The sequence below is a fragment of the Molothrus ater genome, chromosome 3 (assembly GCF_012460135.2).
Source record: "Molothrus ater isolate BHLD 08-10-18 breed brown headed cowbird chromosome 3, BPBGC_Mater_1.1, whole genome shotgun sequence".
NCBI classification, from domain to species: domain Eukaryota; kingdom Metazoa; phylum Chordata; class Aves; order Passeriformes; family Icteridae; genus Molothrus; species Molothrus ater.
Genome location: NC_050480.2, coordinates 57041962 through 57057638, shown reverse-complemented (window position 1 = coordinate 57057638; position 15677 = coordinate 57041962).

Genomic DNA, 15677 nt, shown 5'->3' with positions numbered 1-15677 from the left:
CACCATTAAAAAATAAAACTGCTTTTGCAATTTATACTTGGTTAAACCTAATGGGCATTTTAAAAGTACTACAGTTACTAAGTGCTGCTTTCCAAGTAGTCAATTCACAATTGGCTAGAAAACACCTATTTTAGAAGAGTAGAAGACTAAATAAATTCAAAAAATACAGCAGATTCTATCACTTTAATCAATGACTGAGAACCACAGAAACACGGAAAAAGTATCTTATAATTAGCTGAATGATTTCAAGAAGCCCTCAAAAACTAAATAGAAACAAGAAATGAAATACTGAAGGGCTCTTAAAATTCAAGCAAAAAAATATGAGAGACAATATAGTACACAAAAGCAAAATTAAATAAGAGCATACCTATTCTAAATACAGAAATTAAGTTTCTGGTCAAAGGTTAAATAAATCAGTCCACCAAAAAACCCAACCAACCAATAGGCTGGTTAAAATACTAATTTTACAGATATTTTTTTCTTATAATGGAATAAACATCTTACCAAAGCCTAGGGTTGCCTTGCATCTACAAGCACTCTCTGTAAAACAAAGAATTAGAAAAATCCACCTATGACTGCATCATTGTTTATTTATTCAGTGTCTAGCCTGTTGTGGCAATAAAACTAAGAGATAAAATCCCCTAATGACAGTGCTATTGTTCAATAGGCATTTCCAATTTAGAGCTTCATGGTCTTTGACAGGCTGCATTAAAGCAACTATCAGGCTTGTGTAAATATAGAACATTAATCAACAAGGATAAGAACAAGGCTGTTTACTTAGTGTAATCTCACCTTAGAATAGGAGAGATTTAATTGTGTATCAAAGTTCAGCAACCACCATGCCCCAGACTGAGTAAGCTCAGTTACCATTAATTTTGTAAAACACGTTTTTGTCTGATCAGATTGGATCTCTTCCATGTTAGTAATCAGAGACTGACAAAAACACATATCCTGAAAGTAGCATAGTCCAGCCACCAGGAATAAACAGCAAAACAAATTCATAAAGCCTAAACTTCCAATCACTATACTTTCCTGAAAATAACCCAGTTTGCTCTTCTCCAACATTCTATTTTTATTTATAAAGAGATTCTACATTAAACTATTCCTCTTTTCACAGTATTTTACAATATTCATTGAGTTGCTGTATTCTGTATCTGTAATACAGGGATTTTATGCTAAACCTGCCACAAGGGTCACTACAAACAAAACCTACTTTTACTGACCACTAATAAAAGATATAAATCAAACCCATACTACAATAAGCAGAACATACAGAATTTGCACTATGCAATGGGAACTGAAAAATTTCCTACCCAATTATAACCATTTAGGAAACTGAGCTGACAAAATATAATTGCACACTTACGATTTTCCTGAACTAAATTCCTTGTTTTTCTTTCGTCACAATAAGTGAGCTAGACTTCAGTGGCTGAAAACCAGTAGAACATCAGGCCTTACTTCTCATCTTTGCATCACAGAGGGAAATCTTGGGTTTTACTAGTAGGCTTCTAACTCAGCTAGCATGTAGGGATCATTACTCTGACATGTCAAAGAGAATTATACAGCAAAATTACATGGAGATGAATCTGTTCCTCTTCACTATTGACAAATCTGACATCAAAAAACAATCTACTTTTATTAATGAAAATTCAGTATTTAAGTCCAGAAAACTGACAGATGAGGTAAACACCAATGTAAAAACTAATAAAAGTGCAGTAGTTTTCTACCAGTTTAGATATGCCTGTAAAAACTTTACACCCATACTAATAAGAGTTTAAAAGTGTTTTAAAAAGCTGGTGTTACCCTCGGTTTTCTAGTAGTAATGTATCAGAAAGTTTTTGCTTCATAGGAACTGTGAGGTTGGGGTTTTTACTCCAGAAATTTGGCACCTTTAGTCAAGAGAAAGTTGCGAACAGACTCTGAAGGCAAAATTGCTGACTTCAGTTCTATGTAAGGAAATACAGAAAACTTTTATTGTTTATTAAGCTTTAAGTTTCTGCTTTATCTTAGATGCTAATTAGGAAAAAGTGTTCTCAGCAAGAGACCAGCCTCATTATTTTAATTTCCAATGTGACATTCTGCTGTACCCGGAAGAATAGTGGTAGATTTAAAAGATATCAAGGCACATTCCCACCACACACCAAAACTGGACCAACCGTGGGAATTATTTAGCGCGGATGTGATGCGCATCCAGATGGGCATTCCGCGTGCGAGGGAGGCATCCCCGCTGTGGAGCCAAGGTGCCAGGCATGGAGAAGCACATGGAGAAGCGTGTTCACTGCAATGCCCACGCACGTCACCCCAGCGAACTACAAAGCCCGTGAAAAGGGCAGGAGGGGGGGCGGAGCAACGCCGATCTGGGGATTAGGGCTTCCCGCGGCACTGCCCCGTGCCGCCGCGCCGGCACCAGACAGCCGCAGCGCGCAGGCCGCCCTAGGCCGCCGCTCCCGCCGGCCCGGCACAGTCCCGCCGGGGCCACTCCGGCCACGCTCGCCGGCTGCGCCGCCCGCTCCCCGCCGGAGCGCGCCGAGCCCGCCCGCGCTCCCCGGCCCGCGCTGGCCGCCGCCCAGCCCGACCGCGCTCCCGCCCCTGCTCGCGCTCCCGCTGCCCAGCCCAGCCCCGATCCCGCTCCCCGCCCGCGCGCGCCAACGGCGGCGGTCCTGGCGCAGCCCCCGAGCGGCTGCGGCCGTGGCCAGCCCCAGGCTGAGCCCCCCGCCCCGGGGCGGGAAGGGAAGCCGGGGGAGGGAACAGCGGTGGGGAGGCGTTACCCAGCCCTACCCGCCCCCGGGGCTGCGCACTGCGACCAGCGGCGCCATACGCCCGGCGGCCCCGGCCCGGAGCGCGGCATCGCTCACCCCGGCCATCGCTCACCCCGGCCCCGTCCGCTCCCGTGGCGGCCGCGACGTGGCCCGGCTGCGGCCGCCCCGCCTCCCCCCTTCCCTCCGCCAGTGGGCTCTTCCTCGGCCCCGCTCCCCCCTCCGCAGCGCCGCGCCGGTGGTTCCGCCCAAAACAATCCCGGCTCCCAAGGAAACGGCGGGCGCTGGGAAGCGCCGGGGAAGGAGATAAACACAAAACAAACAAACAAACACCGGTGAAAAAGCGTTAGAAACGGGAGCCCTCCCACGGGTCCACTGTAAAAGAAGAGTGTCGAAAGTACATATTGGCTCTCAGAGCTCAGACTAACAAAAGTTGCTTGCGGAAGAATATATTCCTGGGTAATGGGCTCTGTTGGGATCGGGAGGGCAAGTGACAAGGGCTTGGAATGCCCACAAACTTTCTGCAAATAGCAGCACAAATAGCGAGCTATGGAGAAACTCTTATTTGTTGCCTGACTTAGTCGTTGATTTAAGCAGTGTTTTGGAGGAATTTTTTTTTCCCTCTTAGGGATAATTACCTAATAAGCATATTTGTCATATTTGAAAAGCTGTAAATTCACTTCTTCTGTGTAAAATTTGATTCAAATTGTAGATGTCAAAGGTCTCTCATACGCTAGGAAGTTTGAGAAATCAGTGCAAGGTTTTTGATGAACGTGGTTAGTTTGTTTCAGAAGTACAGTTGGGTAAAATTAACCTTCAGTTGGCAACAATTCGCAGAAACTAGAGGTGAGCAAATGCTTGTGAACTTGAGCTTGTGACATAATCCCAAGCATTGCATCCCTCAAAATTCTGTCAATGAATTACACTGGCTTCCAAAAGAATGTACCTTCTGAAACCTGGCTTCCCTGTTCCTCATGTGTTGTTAGTGACAGACACTACTATCTCTTTTTGTACTCACCTGTCCTCTGCTTTCTCAAATGCTTGCATGCCCTCAGCTGATAGGTGAGGATATTTCTGGTTGAGTTAGGCAGGTGTCCTGGGTTGCCTTGGCATAACACAAACAAAACTCAACTGCTCAGCATTCTTGTGCTTCCCTTTGTCCTTCGTGTATCTCCATTCTTTTATCTCTCTGTCCTTCGTAGTACCCCAGACTCCATGAAATAATGGCCTTGAGCAACCTGGTCTCACTTTCAGGTTGGCCTTGCACTGAACAAGAGATTGGACCAGAAATCCAGATGTTCCTTCCTAACTAACTTCCTCGCAGCTGAGAGGCTCAGTTACGGCAAACTCAAAACCTGTCATTTTTAGTCCCTGACATGGAAAGCAGATTCGATATTGTCTAAATTGATCAGCAGTGATGGGCTATAAAGCCTTCTAAATAAGCCTGGCACGAGACAGGTTTTCTATTACTACCAAAAGCTTGTGCCAAGTTTCCAGGAACACTTGTTTCAAAAGAATGTCTTTAAGATTTCTGTGACCATTACACCTTTGACACACATTAGGTATTTGTGCCATCTGAGATCTATAAGCAAGTAGTGGTCAGGGCCATTTCCCGTGTCAGGGGAGAATAAATCTGACCTCTTTAGCTGACTTGTTTAGTTGGGTTTTGGGGGGGTCGAGACAGATGACAATACTGAAGTTCTTACTCATAAATGATTGATAAAACAAATAAGTCTATGTTAAATTTGATCCTTTCATCCTGGACTAGTTAAAAATCACTGTTCTGGAGTTAAGAATGTTCCAGATGGAAATCAGCTGTTGACATGCTGATGTAAAGACTTTTTCACCTCATGTTACTTCTTACGAGGTCCTATGTCTTACAGTTCTTCTGATGCACTTTGTGTAATGCAAAACATGACCTGCTGATATTAAGCAGTTTCTGAGGCTGCTAATCACACTTCCATTACAGCTAAAGATGTTGCAATGTGTATTCCTGTGTCAGTGTCACAAATATTTTTTTTTCCATTTCCTGACAGTGACATTAAAAAAAAAAAAATTGGACTTTGCTCATTATTGCAAAAGCAATGCAAGTCAGGAGCAGCACCTAAAGAATGCAGGGGAACCTGTACAGCCCCCAAAATAACAGGATGAGTTTTGTCTGATGGCCTGTGGAACAAACCAAAGAAAATAGAGCATACTCCAAGCACAACACATCCTGTTTGTAAGCAGAGACAAGTGTGCAATTCCTATTCTGCTGGAAGGATAAAAGCAAGGCTTTTGAAAAATATGGACATTTATGTATGGAGTTTTCAATGGCTTCAAAAGCATGTGCTCCCTGTGATCACCTGATATTTCAGTTTTAGGTGCTTGTACAGAGAAAGCTTTCCATTATCTTACATTTGGGATGTGTGGGAAGTAGAAAGGGGCATGAGCTAAGGTGGCATATTACGGGTTACAGGTGAACAGTTTGTAGATACCAGATGCATTCTGAAAATCTCACAAGAATTCCAGGATGGTGAAGAATGGATCAAGGTTCTTGTCAGAACCTTTCAACAGAAGGTAAAATCTGTCACATGCAGGGACAGCCTCGAGGTGTCACTCGAGTGCACAAAATAGAAACAAGATCTGGGGGTGGTTAACTTAGAGAGTGCTAAAGGTGCAGTGATATTTTGGCAGAAGTTAATTGTTTAACAGATCAGTGGGTTATTTTCTCTTGATAGCAAAAAATAACCAGGTTTCTGGTATTTGGTATTCTGAGCAAACAATCTGATTGTTTGACATAAGTTGGAGCTTGAGTTGGGGCACCTGAGAGAAGAATTTTACATATATTGATAAGAAAAGAAGGGTCGAAAGGTTAAATTCAATAATCAACTTCTTTAATAATTAGAGAACAACTGTGCAAGATGTTCTGCATCCTGAGATCTTGCATCCTGCATGCTGAATTTCTAGTGCTTTGAATGCAAGTCATAAGGACTAACTATACTGGAAAGCCCCAAATGTGTGGATATTGGCAGTAGAAATACCTGTAGGTGTTTATTTGGCAATCTGAATTTCTGTGGCTGCTTCTCAGAGATCTGAAAGTCTTTGAACCGAAAAGATTTCATTGTTAGTTCTGTCCTCGACTTGTCTCCTCATCCTGAAGAGGGTGCCCTTAGTTCATGGGGGCAAGTAAGCAGTCCACTCTCAGAAGAGAGTTTAAGAATATTCCTTATTATCATTGACTTTTTTGAGCCACATTTACCTTCTCAAAGTTCTCTCCAGAATAAGTACAAGACCAGTTATGACCACAAATTTTATTTTTGTTGTGTGTTATCAACTTCTTGTGGGTGGCAGTTCTCCAAAAGCTAAAATTCTGTAATACAGCAAAGTTTTTTCTCAGTCTACTACAGTTTTTACTTGTAGGCCAAAAGCAAAAAAAATCTTGCATTGAAATTCAGCAAAACATTTAAAGAAATCTAGTTTCTTCTTCCTTTCTTGAACATGTTTTCAGTAAAATGTTTTAAGGAAATCAAGTCTTATCATATTAATGCAGAGACTTGAAGCAAAGCTGGAATTATGAAGTGGCAGAATCCTATGGATCTGGTATTAACTGGAATTCAAGACTCCTAAATTTTTAATAAGTAATTTTAAGTATTTTTAAATAAGTATTTTTTTGTTTTAAATTGGCTGAAGTTATTAGGAGAGTAACATGAACAGTCCCTTGTATTTCAATATGTTTAACGAACTAGAATGTCTATTTACTTTGCAACATGAGGAAAAGAAGGTAAACACATTTTATTTCACTGTCAGAAAACCAGGTTTCAGAAGCCACAGGTTCAAATTGTGTGTCCAGAGAATGATGTCATGAACCCTCTGAAGACAAATTTTACTGTGTTTTCATATTAGTGTTTCTTGAGCAACATCTCCAGAGGTGTAGCTAAATCTCTACTGATGTTTTCCTGTCCTCAGAACAAAAATGCTAAGGCTTTTTGATAGCAGGTTATCATTTGGGAAACCCTTGTGTTCTCAGGAAACTTCAGGTAATTTGCCACAGGATGGCAGTGTAACAGCACGTCATTAAATCTAATTTTTGTGAAGTGTTTTGGAAGCGTTGGATATTAGAGCTAGAACTTGTCTGTAACTCAGTGCAGCATTGTTGCTTTTTAACTTTTCAAAATACAGTTGTTCCCTTTGTACTGTTAGTACATCTTTGCATATGTTTTTATTAAATTATTTTCCTTTTGTGCTTTTTAATAGCTAAACAATAAGCTTTAATAGAGAGAAACCCATCTCCTGAATATTCCTATTGTATCCTGTGGTTAACAATACTTTATTTGTAGACTAAGTCCCACAATCTTTTTTTCAGAAAAGTACTTATTCTCTGAAATGTACTTGTTTTGTTTCAGAATGTAATTGTTGATGTGGTTCATCAGATATCTTTTCTTTCTTCTAAAGGCTTGGTTTTTTAATCAAGTCCATTTGGAGACTTTAGTTTGTAGTCCTTCTACATGTTCTTATAAATGTTTTTTTCAAGGTCTTCAAGCCTATCTTTTTAAACATTAGTGTTTATCTTTCTGGGATATTTTATTCTTCAGTATTGTATTAAGGTTCATTTCTTTCCTGCTTTCACTGATGTATTGACTGAGAATCACTATTGTCAGCAAACAAGTGCCCATTTTTTAACTTGGAAATACTTTAATAGTTCTGCTGCGAATATGGTGTTCACAAATCTTGTTCACAGTCTAGCATGAAAAACCAACCCAGTGGTGTCCTGGTGCCCAGCTCTCACTCCACCTGTGCTCAGGGTTGAGAATGCCCAGTTGTCTTAGACTGGCCTTTGCTGCAGCAGGAGGCAGTTCCCCATCCCTGCAGCTCCCAGCAGTGATGCTGCTGTCTGTCCTCATTCAGTCCCCAGCTCCCACCAGCACACTTGGCCTTGCTGAGCTGTATGCAAGCGCTGCCCTTCCCACCCCGTTTGCCAGACCCACCTTTTTAATATTTCACCTGTAAAACAAAGATAAGGATTCTTCTTTGTATGTTCATCCATAGAATATTGGGGGAAAAAAAGAACAAAACCTGTTCCTGTCTCTGAATTTCACCATAAATCTTCCAGAGGTTGCTGTACTTTCTTCCCTTTCCCGTGTCATTTAGCAACAACATTGATGTTATGAAAATAAATATAAGAATAGTCACTCTAATAATAGTGTAAATCATCAGCATTATTAAGAAGTGTTTTTCTCTAACATAGACAGTAATTATTGGCTTCTCTCTCACCTTTTTCTTCTCTCTTACCTTGCAATTTTTCCTTTTTTTTGTTCAGCTTGCCACATGGTGACAGCTACTTCCTATCTTCTGGTGATCACAGCCAAAAAAAAAATGCTACAGGCTAGGTTTCTTCTGAAGTACATTAGAATGGGAAAGTCTACACACCATTTTTGCATTTAAGCAGTGGGAAAGAGAGCCCTGCTGTGCCATGCAGCTTGGTCACAAAATCAGCGTGGGAGGGGGAGCAGAGACAGAATCCCACATCTAAATAAACTGTATTTTGGGAAAATTCAACCTTGGTTTCACAAAATCTTGCTTGTCTGGAAAACACCTTAGGTTTGAAAGAATTCAAATCGATGTAAATCTAGGCTAACTCTCCTGCAGGGAAATGGAGAAAGAGCACCCACAGGTTAGTCAAGCCTCCCAGAGCCATGGAATCAGGCCTGGATGGTGGAAAAGGATTGCCACTGCAAGTGTCAGGAAAGTCTGGGATACTTCAGGCGGTACTGCAGTAACCAAAGGAAATGTTCCAGCAGCAACAAAAAACAGCAGAAACACACCTGACCCCTAGATTCCCAGTCAGTAAACAAAACTAATTCCAGAATTTTTTGCTGTCGTTCTAGTTTACTATGAATTATTTAAAAACATACCACTTCTAAACAGAATATGTGATGACCTACCTATGAAAAAAATGTACACCTGTCCAATAGAAATGGACCTCTAAATCTGAACAAGGACATCTAGATTTTTAAGTCTTCCTGTTGAACATCTTATAGAAAGTATCTATATCTAGTATTTAGGTATTTTATTATTGCTATAAAGAACCCTACAAAAACTCATTTTGGGATTTTTAAAAAAGCTACAGCTAAAAAGCAGTAAAATATTTGCAGATTCTCTGCTTACTCCTTAATAATTTTCATCAATGATTTATGGCTTCCATTCTGACCCATTCATCAATTTTTTTTGTTTGAATAGTTCTTCTGTAAGAGTCTTCCTTGACAGCACCTTTTCCTTGGATTCCTTCCAAGTCCTGAATATTGTTGCCCTCTCCAAGTTCCTGCTCTCCCCTTCAGTCTGCCCTTAGTTCTGTATCCCCACCAGGGCCATAAGAACAGGCTGCCTTTTCCAAGCATGTGGCCCTTAGTGTGGAGTTTCTCACAGTACCCCTTGTACTCTAACCAAGGAATGCTGGAAATGGTGGTGGCTCTCCCTCACTTTTTCCTGTGTGATCATCTGAACAGGCTGGTACAGGGGACCATGTTTCAGCCTACAGCCACTTCTGTAGCCTGCTGTTGCTAGTTCCCTCACTAATCAACCAGTGGGATAAGATCAGAGAAAAACCTGAAATATTACCTCAAAACCAGCTCCCCTTGCTCAGGTATAGTCCTCAGTGTGTCTCTGCCTCGTTCTCCTGTTGTACTACAGCCCCAAGGGCTTTTCTTGAGCTTCATGGTCAGTAAATTTGGATGCTTTCAGAACCTGTTGAGCACACACAAGGCTTGCTGCCATCTGGCACTTGCTTTCTGTCCCCCATGCACTGTTGGCTTTGAAAGTTCTGCCAGAAGTGCTGTTCTTTAAAAAAACATTGGCACCAATTCTCTGTAATAAATGGCCTGGCCCAGAAATTGTTCCTGTTTCTTTTGGTTCCTGTGAGACATTCTGCAGGTCCTGTGGGTACTGTCTAATGGAAATTTCTGGTATTTGATTCTGTCTTTTGCTAGCAGATGCTGAGCTGTGCCTGCTGGGGATCTGTCTCCCTGGGTGATGCTGCTGCCTGCAGAGGCTTTGCACAGTCTGCCTGTAAGGCACAGATCACAGCAGGACAGACATGGAACCCAACAGCCCCCGTGTCACTGAAATGTTGCTGCTGTTTCATGTAAACCAAAGGTTCCTGAGTTTAAGGTTTAAAAAAGGCTACCCTTCTTGGACACTTTTGTCACTGTACCTCTCAGTGCTCTTTGGTTAGACTTGGGGTGACTGTCAAAATAGCAATGTTGATGTTATTGAGCATCGCATTTGGAAATCAGGTGTCTTGCCAGAAATCTGTGTGACTCATTAACAGCCCATCCTCTTGCTATAGGATGTTCTCAGGAGGTAAAGACTGTCAGGCCTTCACTTTGCAATATTCTGTGAATCTTCTCTGACTTGATTTCACAGTTATTTGAGTCTTTTCTCTGTGACTTGGGGTAGTTTTTTGGCTTTTGTGAGAATACAGTCTGGATATCTTGCATTATTTTCTCCAGCTGAATTGCAGCTTTATCTGTTCTCTAGCAGCCTGGGAATTCTTAATTTACTATCAGTCATCTGTCCTAATTCACGCACCTTTTCACGTGATACTTCTGGCAAGATTTTGTGCATTTTCCAGTCTTTGATGTGCCTAAATAATAAATATTTTCTCATATTTACAGTTGAATAGTAGGACTGTGTTATTACTACTAGGACTGTGTCAATATATTGTCATAGAATGTAAGAACTTGGACCCTACAGCACTTTATCATTGGATGGGACTCTGCATCCTTGACACACAAGTACTGTTCTTCTCATTTCATCTGTCTGGGTCTGCTTTGGTGATCTGTACGTCCTTATTCTGACACATTTTCAGATCTAGTTCCACTGGATTTTTTTATTTTCCTGGGTCTTAACCCTGTAGATAACTGCAACAATTCAAAATTTTCTGAGTGCTAGAAAAGCTTTTTTTTCAAGAAGTTAAAAACTTTTAAAAAGTTAAAAATTTTAAAACTTTTTCAGAACAAGTTTAGAAAAAGTTATTAAGATAATTCCATTTGCTGACAGCATCATCTGTTTAATTTTTTATCCCACTTTCATCCACCTTCCACCCCACTGTTTGTGATGACTCATATTTCTGCACTTTCTATGCCAAAAATATAACATGGTATGCTATTGGGACAATCTTTGGGACACACAGGACATGTAAATGGCATATCTTTCAGAAATTTACTTTGAATTAAAAGGTAATACCAGCAGGTAATAAAGCTGATCAGCAAATTTTCCATGATTTCTAATGCAAAATTTCCTGATCTCAACTTGGGAGTTTACATGAGAGTCAGGAAAAAAAGAACCAATCAACTTTTCCAATGTTGTCTTCAGCAAATGCACGCTGTGGAATCCAATGACAAGGTCTTTTTGCATAGGGACATAAAAATGATGAAAGAATAGAGGAGTTTTATACAAAATCTATTAAACTGGAACTGCCATTAACACTTTAATTAGCTGTTTGTAAACAAAGATGTTATAGTAGGTTATATTCACACACATAAACACATTCACACAATTTGCATACCCACACACACAAATGCAATTTGTCAGAATATTAAATTAACCTAGAGGTAGTATTCTCACCTTGCTGACATATGGTTGAAAATCTCTGTGACTCAAGTGTCTTGAACTGATCCCATTCTAAACAGCCCTGAATGGAACATTATCTGCATTTTCTGCCTTACCCTTTTAACACTTACTTTCAATAAGATTAGACTGGTTAGAACATCCTGCCTTTATGCAAGTTAATGGCCCAAGAATAAGCATGGAAATAAACCTATATGTAAGTGACAAGCAGAAAATGCACTTGGAAATTTCAATATAAACTTTGTGTGGAAAATGGAGGTGGCTTATCCCTCTTTTCTGAAACTGTCAAAGTAAAGAACTATAAACATTCATCTTATTTCAATGACGTTTCTAGACAGTTGATTTCATTGCTGACAAGAATCAGTTAGCAAAACACTGCAGCACTGATCATGGTATAAAACTGCCCAAGTGTGTACAAAAAGACCAGAACAGCACTTTACAAATAGCAGGCATTTCAAGGGTCTTTGGAAACTCTTGAACAACTGTTGGGTAAAACGCAAATTTTCTCCATGCAGTCTGTCCTCTGCTTTTCTAACCAGAAGTGGAATAATTTTTATGCTTCTTTTCTTCATTTTCTCTTTCACATTCTGCTGCCAAATTGCCCTTACCCTCATCCAAGGACTCCCCAGTGACTCTAAACATTTTGAACAGAGTGGTGAAAGGGTTGAGTTGCAGCATTAGGTGTCAGAGGAAGGACTGATAAGAGTTCAACAACCCTCCCCCTGCATGGGCTCCAGAGCACAGCTCACAGCTGAGTCCTGTGACTTGGAGCAGCAGAGACAGGAACTGCTAAAACACAAAGAGCTGCAGCAATGACCTGGTGTGCACCAGTCTTTGAGGAGCCTGAATACAAAAAGATTCTCACTTTCTTACAGACTCTTCCAAGAAGAACAGAACTAAAAGGAAAATCAGGCATATGGGTTGCATTTCAGGCCCTATTAAGTGCTGCTTCTTTGTCTGTGTTTTGCAGCCCCACATGTAAAGAGTGGGTAGCTCTTTAGGCAGGGTGGTGACAGCAGTAGAATAACAAAATCAAGGAAGGACAAGTTTGGGTGCAGGACATGTGCTCCCCCTGACAGGCATGTGGAGCAGGCTACAGCAGATCACTACAGCAGTTTTGCTGAACCACCTCCCAAAGCACTGCTAGTGCTGGCTGTTACAGGCAGGGATACTCAAGCAGGGCTCAAAGCTGCACAATCCCTCTGCTGTCCATAATTCTTTAGCTTAGCTGTGGTTACTCTCATGTTCTCTGTGTAGGAGATGAAGACTGATTTTACCCTCTTGTCTCACAGCAACAGGATGCAGTTGTCCCTCATGTGCAAAGACTTGTAGCACACTGTGTGCTAAGTGCTGGCTGTCAGATTCCCTATGGCTTTAATGCTCTCCACACCTCTGTTAAAGGCAATTGCACAATCCCTGTATTTCCAGATACTTTTTCAGCAATGCAGAAGCCTCACTAATTAATTCTTTAGATCTTTCTACTATAAAGGTGACACTTAGTTTGCTCACTTCTAGCTTCTTATTTGTCTGACTTTATTCTGTTGGTTTCTTACATTTGGCAGCAGCCAGAACAAATGAACATTTTAGAGACAGAAGCTTTCACTACTGGAAAAACATCCTCTCTGTATCTCCTTATTGTCATTTTCCTTACCTGGGATCCATTAGCATCTATGGCCAGAAATCAGAGATGAGTTTATCTACCAGATCTTCTACCCTCTGTGTTCTTTCATGTGCAGAGCAAGGACAGAATTTATTTTTAACTTGGCTGCCTTTCCTTCTCCTGAACTCCTCCCTACCTTACGGTCAGCAGCATCTGCTGTTAGAAGCCATCCACATTATCCATCTGGGGTTGTTGCCCAAAGTTCCCTCTGGCTCTGTGCATCAGGGCTATGTAAGTCTCACTTTTGTTACTTTTTCTGTAGGTATTTGAAAAGAAAGTAAAAATACCTTCCTTATTTCCCAGCTGCTCATGGCTCTGTGTCATGGCATTACTCTTTGGAGCAATTACATGAACTCCTTTACTTCATGCTCATCCCAGTCTTGTGCATGTGCAATATAACTCTAGACATGCCCTTTGACATTTTCCCTTCCTTTGAAGACATGTAAAGATAACAAAATCTTTCCTTTGATTCTTTCCTCTTAGCAAGTAAGTGATATCAGTGATATCAGATCAGTGTCTGTTTTCTGATGTTTCCTGATTCTGAAATTTAGAGAATTTATGTTTAAGGGAATTTATTAAAAAAATTGTCCTCTGTGTTCTGACATTGTTTGCAATTACTTTTGTGGGGGTATTTTTCTGAACTTACAGTAAACCCAATTTCAAGGGTCAATTTCTATTTAAAAAGCCTCCTACTGTTGTTTATATTTTAACCACTGTGCTAACCAATGTACCCTGACTCTGAAATAAGATCTGATAAACTTCCACCTATGGGTGATCCTCACAGTGATCAAATAAATGAGAACAAACACCACAAGATTAGAACTGGAGAGAGATTTAGATACTGTGTGCATCAGTGAGGGGAAAGAGGAAAGAAGGAAAGACACAAAAGGATAAATCAACAGTTTACAAGGATCCTGTCAAACATAATGCCTTGACAAGTCACATCCTTGTCACAAGACAACAGTGAGGAGTGCCAGTGTGACAGATGAAAGACACCTCTGTTTTGTCATTTTCTTGTGGAAAACTTACAGAATGACTGTTTTTGTACCAGGAACAATTGCTAACAATATTCTCAAGCCCAGTTTTCCAAGATCAGATCCATTTAGATAGAGAATAAGATTTCTTCAAATCTGCATTGTCATCTTTGAATGAAATGGCAATATGAGTGTTCTTTGCTTTCTTCAGAGCATTCACACCAATGTAGGTGCATTTTAATCAAATTTGAGATAATGATATTGAGAGAAGAACCAGAGCCAAGCCTTAAACTGGCAACAGCTCTAAGGAAGGAGTATAGATTTTGAAGGAGTATATATAGACCTTTAACATGAGGAAAGCTTGCAAAAGAGTCTGCTGACCTGATGCATGCAAGTTTTCCCAAACTATCCTGGACGTTTGTTAACAAACCTTTGGCTACCACAATTAGCTTCTTTGGTTTTGAAAACCAGTAGGAAAAGCTGATCTGATTAAAATGTCTAACACACAGTGTTTATTGATGAGTTTTACAAACTCAGTTAAGACTCACAGCCTTTCAAACCTCTCCATGCAGCAGAAACAGCTGCACTCACCCACTTATGCAGCTTTTTCTGTTAGACTTTTACCACCAGATGTGCACCATAACACAGTGACCTAGTGACTACCTCAGTGGAAATGGGAGATACAGAAAACTGGGGAAGGTGCCAGAGATGCTGGAGAGGGCAGGGCTGAGCAGAAAACCAATTTTGCATTGGAGTAAGGAAAAGACCCACTATGTGATAATATCTGATGGGATGGAGGCACAGGGATTGGTTAGCAGATGCTGTTTGTAGCCAGGGAGTCAGGGGATATAGAGCAGGAGAGATGAAAACTAGGATCTAGAGCTAGAATTGAAAATGAGGTTAAGATTGTTAAAAATGTGAGCTAAACCAGGCTTGAATAGCTCTCAAAAGCCTGCTTGCTAGTAAAGCCTACTTGGTGTTCTGCTCCTTTGTTTTACCATTCTTTCCCAATGAGTAACTGCTCCTAAAACCTGATAAGCCTGATCCCACATGTAATTGCATTATATCCCACCCATTCTCCCCGTCACCCTTCAAATGTTTCCCTGAGCTGAGTCCAGCTCCCAGTGGCTCCTCTCCTTGGCCCATCTGCTTTGTTTTCCTGATCTAACATCGGTGGTATCCCAGGCCTCTGCAGATATCCCTTGCTTTGCTCTTGTTCACAAGTTGCATTAAAACAGATTCAAGCACAGAAAACAGCCAAATAGCATAGTATTATACTACCTGACAGGAGAAAAACAGCATAAGACCACAAGCAGGATCAGCTTAAAATTTTTCACATAATCAGTAAAATATAAGCTCATGTTGTTCTCATGTTCTTGAGTCTCTCACATATTTACTCCTGCACTCCTAGCTTTATCCCAAACAATCAGTAGAGTGTAACTTCTACTTAAAGCAGGCAGGATGATGTAGAAGTGGACACCCTCATTAGTTTTTAGAAGCAACTCATGATTCTGTAAACTTTTGCCCTCCAATTGCAGAAGATTGATCCAGCAGTGTGCATTCAAGTCTGTTCTCCCCATCCAATATTCATCCTATTCATTCATTCATCAAATGTGCTAGTGACTGCCTCTGGTGAGTCACTAGCACATTTGATTCAGTAGGTTGTTTGGAAGCAACACC